General features: G+C 45.1%; 1 non-coding gene across 1 annotated transcript; it reads left to right on the forward strand.

Moving 5' to 3' along the window:
* Nucleotides 1–2,140: 2,140 nt before the first annotated feature.
* LOC111729868 lies at nt 2,141–2,259 on the forward strand. Its single transcript, XR_002776437.1, has one exon. It is a non-coding gene; the product is annotated as a 5S ribosomal RNA (ribosomal RNA).
* Nucleotides 2,260–6,255: the final 3,996 nt, after the last annotated feature.

Here is a 6,255-nt window from a genome sequence, read left to right on the forward strand (position 1 = left end):
TTTGTGTTTTGAAATGTGGGTTTCTTCAGATGCTCAGAAGTGCGATGCTGGTTCATAAGGCAGTTCTGTTTTTAATTTTCTTGAGCTCCCTCGTGCTGTTTCTGTCGTGGCTGCACCAGTTTGCAAGGCCACTGTTAGGACACCACGGTTCCCTGTTCTCCATCCTCGCCGGCGCTGGTTTTCTGTTGATTTGTTGATGATAGCCTTTCTGACAGGTGTGATAACTCATGGTGGTTTTGGTGTTTACTGTTTTTAATGGTTCAAAAATATCGTGTTGAAAGCTGGACTCTTGTTTTTCTTCTTGAGGATAGAATGAACAGACTCCATGTGAGGGAAGAGAGGAATACAGGAAATACAATGACTTAGGTTTTAAATGAGAATGTGTCTTTTCTGCTAACGGTCCTGCCCCAAGGCTGCTGGCAGAAGGCTCCAGCCTGGGAGCCACGTGAGACCCCACCTGGCCACTGCTGCTGCTGCCCTGTTGTTCACGCCAGGCTCCTTGCCTGGGTTTTACTACAGCCGTGCTGGCTTCCAGGTCTGAGTGGCAGGGACGCCTTGCTCCTTCATTCTGTGTCCTTGTCACTCGGAAACCGAAGGAGCTGTGTGCATGCCCCCAGGTCACAAAGCATCGCGGCAACAGCTTCTTTAGCTGCTGCCCGAAGCTCATCTCTCAGTGCTCCGAGCCAGTATTTGAGACAGGTGCTGACGGGTCCAGTTTTGCCCAGTTTCCCCATCGGGCTTCCCTCTTTTAGCCAGAACCTCTCCTGTGTCTTGTGCAGGTCATCTCAGCTCACTAGCAGACACGAGGAAATTTCAGCTTGGACCCAAACAGGGACACTCGCCACTAGCAAATCTCAACCCTTTCACGGTTGACAGAGAAGAGCAGATCGTTTTAGAATTATAAAATCTTTTAACCAAGTGCATACATTTTTTAAATAAAAATTATAAGAAAATTAAACTCCTGTTCAGTATGAAGCTATACATACTGGCTAATACTAGTCAGTATTTATGTTTTTTTATGTAAATATCCTTTTTATTAAAAGTTTTATTTTCAATTACAGTTAATAGTATTTTATGTTAGTTCCAGGTATACAGTGTAGTGGTTAGACATTTATATGATTTACAGTGATCCCCCGATTAGTACTCACCTGACACCATGCAGTTACTGCAGCAGTGTTGACTGTTCTGTACTCTCCACCCCCTGTGCTGACTGCATCCCCACGACTGTTCTGTGATGACCAGTTGGTACTTCTCAATCCCTTCACTTCACTTTTTTCACTCAGCCCCCGACCCGCTTCCCATTTGGCAACTATCAGTTCGTTCTCTGTATCTGTGTGTCTGTTTTGTTCGTCCATTTATTTGGTTCTTTAGATCCCACATATAGTAAGTGATATCATGTGGTATTTGTCTTTCTCTGACTTATTTCACTTGCAAAGTACTCTCTAGGTTTATCCATGTCGTTGCAAATGGCAAGATTTCATTTTTTTTAAGGCCGAGTAACATTCCCTTGTCTTGCGTGCACATCTTTATCAAATTATCTATTGATGGGCACTTAGTTTGCTTCCATATCTTGCCTTTTGTAAACAATACTAAAATGAATGTAGGGGTGCATATATCTTTTCAAATTAGTGTTTTAGATTTTTGGAGTTAAATACCCAGAAGTGCAATTGCTGGATCATAAAAAAATTTTAATTTTTTTGCAGAACCTCCAGACTTTTCTATTGTGGCTGCATTGGTTTACAGTCCCACCAACAGTGCACGAGGGGCCCTTCTCTCCACACCCTCACCAGCACCTGTTCGTTGATTTATTGGTGGTGTCAGAATGGCTATCTCGTGGGGATTTATCTTGCATTTCCCTGATGATTAGTGACATTGAGCCTCTTTTCATATATCTGTTGTCCACCTGTGTGTCCTCTTTGGAGAAATGTCTATTCAGGTCCTCTGCCCATTTTTTTAATCAGATTGCTTTTTTGTGGTGGTTAAATTGTATGAGTTCTTTACATATTTTGGGTATTAACCTCTTATCAGATGTATCGTTGGTGACTCTCTTGGAAGACCAGTAGGTGGTCTTTTCTGTTCCCTTTTCTCTCTGTCGACAGTGTCCTTTAATTCACAAATGCTTTAAATTTGGATGAAGTCCGTCTACGGCCGTGCCACCCTGAACAAGCCCGATCCCGTCTGATTTCGGAAGCTAAGCAGGGTCGGGCCTGGTTAGTACTTGGATGGGAGACCACCTAGGAAGACCAGGTGCTGTAGGCGTAAAAAAAAAAAAAGGCCAGGTCCTTGCAATTGCAATCTGAGGTCAACCAAGGGTTGCCTCGCATAAAAAGAAATTTTTTTTGATGAAGTCCAATTTATCTTTTGTTTTGCCTATGCTTTTGGTGTCATATCTAAGAATCTTGGAAAACCCAAAGTTATGAAGAATTACCCCTATGTTTTCTTTCAAGAGTTTTATGGTTTTAGTGCTTATAGTTAGGTCTTCGATCCATTTTGTGTTAATTTTTGTGCATGGTATGAGTAAGGGGTCCAGCTTCATTCTTTCACATGTCGAAGTCCTGCTGGCCCAGCGTCATTTGTTAGAGAGACTGTTCTTTCCCCGCCGAATGGACTTGGCTCCCTTGTCAGAAGTCAGCGTGAGTGTTCGGGTTTATTTCTAAACCCCAGTGCTGGTCCGTGGGTCTATATGTCTGTTCTTAGGCCAGTATGCGGGTGTTCCGGTTACTGCAGGTCTGTAACCTTGAAGTGTGGGTCCGTTAACTTTGTTCTTTTCAGGCTTTTTGGGGGCTCCCTGGGGTGTGCCATTTTGCTAGCGTTGCCATAAAATACCACAGGCTGGGCGACTTACACGGGAATTTATTTTTATGCAGTTCCGTAGACTAGAAGTCCAAGATCAAGGTGTCAGCAGGGTTGGTTTCAATGAGGAAGCCTCTCTCCTTGGCTTGCAGGTGGCCACCTTCTGTGTGTTCTCACATGGCCTTTTTTCTGTGCGTGCACATCCCTGATGTGTCTGTGTCCAAATTTCTCTTCTCATAATCACACCAGTCAGATTAGACTAGGGCCCGCCCTAAGCCTCGTTGTGACTTAATCTCACTAAAGGCCTCATCTAATACAGTTACATTCTGAGGCGCTGGGGGTCAAGGCTTCAACATATGAATTGGGGGAGAGGGGAGGACACAGTTCCATATGAATTTGAGGATGATCAGCTTTTCCATTTCTGCATAAAAGTTCCTAGGAATTTCGTAGGTGGTGTCGATATGAGAAACGTCTAAACCTGTAGAAAATTTTTACGCGTTTCAGTCAAACTGACAGCAGCAGCTAGGAAGTAGAATCTCAAGGGATTGAGAAAATGCTCTAGAGAACGGGCGTTACTGTTACATTAGAATCAAAGGAGGAGAAGCGAGGAGGGTTACAGGAAATCCATTGCCGGCAGGAGAGCAAAGCAGGGAAATCGCCGGGACTGGATTAAAAGGAAAATGGAGACACGTGGTTCTTGGACACTGGTGAGTCCGAGGTAGTTAGCAACATGTACAGCACTCAGATGGCATCCGAGGGACAGTATGACAATGAGTGGCTCTGGGGGCTTGGCCCCGGTGCGGTGGGCTGTGCCTCAGGGGTCTGCAGAAAGGTTACTGTGACTCGACATTCCAAGGGCTTGTTACTTTAGATGCACAGAGACAACAGACAGGCTCACTTAAGGTCAAGACTGACCTTTGTCAAGGAAGCCACAGGCCAGGAGGTGGCTGCCCACCGTGACCTGCTGTTAGGGATTTTTGTGTGCAGACCCTCCTGTGTGGTTGGTTAATTTCGGCCCTGAGCTTGTCAGGTGTAGTGTGTGGCCCCCTTTTTGTCCACAATGGCTTTGGGGGAATGTGGACACCTTGAAAACACTGTTTTCCGGTCTGGGGAAGGGATGGCTTCTGATTGACTTAGGCCTTCTTTAATGTCTTTCAGGGATGTTTTGTAATTTTCAGGAATGAATCTCTCACTCCTTGATTAAATTTATTCCCGGGTGTTTTGGTATCCTAGATTGTGATATTGTGAGGTAATAAGAAATAGATATTTGGTCTTCATCCCCAGTTCTTGGCTCGAAAGCTTATGAAAACCTTGGGATTTCCTGAGCGATGGGGTTGGGAGGGCCTGTTTTCTTATCCATGATGACCCCTTCAGACCACACTTGAGGTGATGCTAATGCACTGACTTGCCAGCTCACAGGTAGCTCCAGGAATGCGCTGGCTGCTGGTTGGTTATTAGAGGGCTGACCTCTGGGGACTAGGATTAAGTTAATCACCAGTAGCCAATGACTTAATCATAATTCAGCCTCCATAAAAACTAAGTGATCATTTGCAACGACATGGATGGACCTAGAGGTTGTTAGGCTGAGTGAAATAAGTCAGAGAAAGAGAAATACTATATGACTTCACCTATATGCAGAATCTAAGGAACAAAAAGAACAAACTAAAACAGACTCACAAATACAGAGGTCAGTCTGGTGAGACAGCCAGAGGGGAAGGGTGTTGGGCTCGCAGAATGGGGTGAAGGGGTAAAGAAGTACTAATTAGTAGTTGATAGATGGTCACACGGCGTAGGGGATGCAGTCAGCAGTAACGTTATGGATAGAGGGAGGGCCAGGGTGGGGAGCAATTAGGGGGATCGTTTTATAAACCGTATAAATGTCTAACCAGTGTACTGTATGCTTGAAACTAATCAAATTAAAAAAAATAAACGGTGAGATTTGGGAGCTAAATCCCTCCGGTCCCCATGCAGACCTGACCCTAGGTGCCTCTTCGCCTGGCTTTTTGTGTCCTTTATAATAAACCAGTAAGAGTAAAGTTTCCCCTCAAACTGTAAACCATTCTTACAGATTACTGAACCTGAAGAGGGGGTCATGGAAGCCCCAGTTTATAGCCAGGTCAAGTAGAACTGTGGGTAACCTGGGGACCCCCTACTTGTGATTGGCCTCTGAAGCAGGGGGCGGTCTTGAGCTCCTACCTTGTGGGGTCTGTGCTAACTGGGTCAGTAGTGTCAAAATTGAATTAAATTGTAGGCCACCCAGGGTGTGTCTGCAGAGCGGGAGAATTGCTCGGTGTGGAAAACCCACATGTCCATGTCGTTGTAAATGGAACTGCTTGCTTAAGTCACTTTTCCATTGTTCGTTACTGGTGGATAAAGAACACATCCCGTTTTTGTGTGATGACCTTGCGCTCTGCAATCGTGCTGAATTTATTAGCTCAAGGAGCTTTCTGGTGGGTTTCTTGGGATTTCCTATGGGTAGGATCATGTCACCTGCAAATAGAAATGGTCTCAGATGCCTTTTCTTCTTCCAGTTGCCCTGGCTGGAGCTTCTAGTGCAGGGAAAGCCGAAAGGCTTTCTGGCGTCACGTGAAACCGAGGGTGAAACTTACTTTCATTCTTTCCTCACGGAGCCTGGTGTCGTGGCCTTTTCATAAACGTCCTTTTTGGTGTTGAGGACTCTTCCCCCATCCCTGGTTTTCTGAGGGTTTCTGTCACGAACGGGTGTTGCCGTTTGGAAATGCCTTTCTTGCGTCAGCTGAGGTGACCGTGTGTTTGGTTCTCTCCAGCACTGTGACGCGTGACGATTTTCTCACACCAAACCGCCCTCGCGTCCCTAGCGTGAATTCCACCTTGTGGCGTGTCAGCCTTTTCAGGGGCTGATGGATTCGGGTTGCTGGTATTTTGTTGAGGATTTTGCATGGAGATTCATAACGGGTATTGGTTTCTGACTTTCCATTTTGTGATGTCTTAATATGGCATTGGTGTGAGGGAAATCCTGACTTCATGGAATGAGTTGGAAAGTGTTTTCCCCTCTTCTGTTTTTTTCGAAGAGTTTGAGAAGGATTGATGTTGATTTCTCTTTAGATGCTCAGTAGAATTCAGCAATGACTCCATGCGGTCCTGAAATTTGCTTTTTGGGAAGTTTTTGATTACTAATCAGTATTTTTACTTGTTAGAGGTCTACTGAGATTTTGTGTGTTCTTGAGTGAATGTAGGTAATTTGTATGTTTCCAGGAATTTGTCCATTTTACCTCGGTGATCCGGTTTTGGGCGTGTAGGTGTTCGTAGAATTCTGACATGTCTGATTGTGTTTGCACCCTTCGCCTCTTCCCCAGCCCGCTGCTTTCTCACTCCCTCCCTCTGGTGCTTTTTCTCTCTTTCATTCCCTCTCCCTCCCCTTCCCCCCTCATCTAGGTAAAGGTTGGTAAAAAGTGATCTTTTCAAAGAAATTTTTAGTTACAC

This window comes from Pteropus vampyrus, unplaced genomic scaffold, assembly GCF_000151845.1.
Source record: "Pteropus vampyrus isolate Shadow unplaced genomic scaffold, Pvam_2.0 Scaffold286, whole genome shotgun sequence".
NCBI classification, from domain to species: Eukaryota; Metazoa; Chordata; class Mammalia; order Chiroptera; family Pteropodidae; genus Pteropus; species Pteropus vampyrus.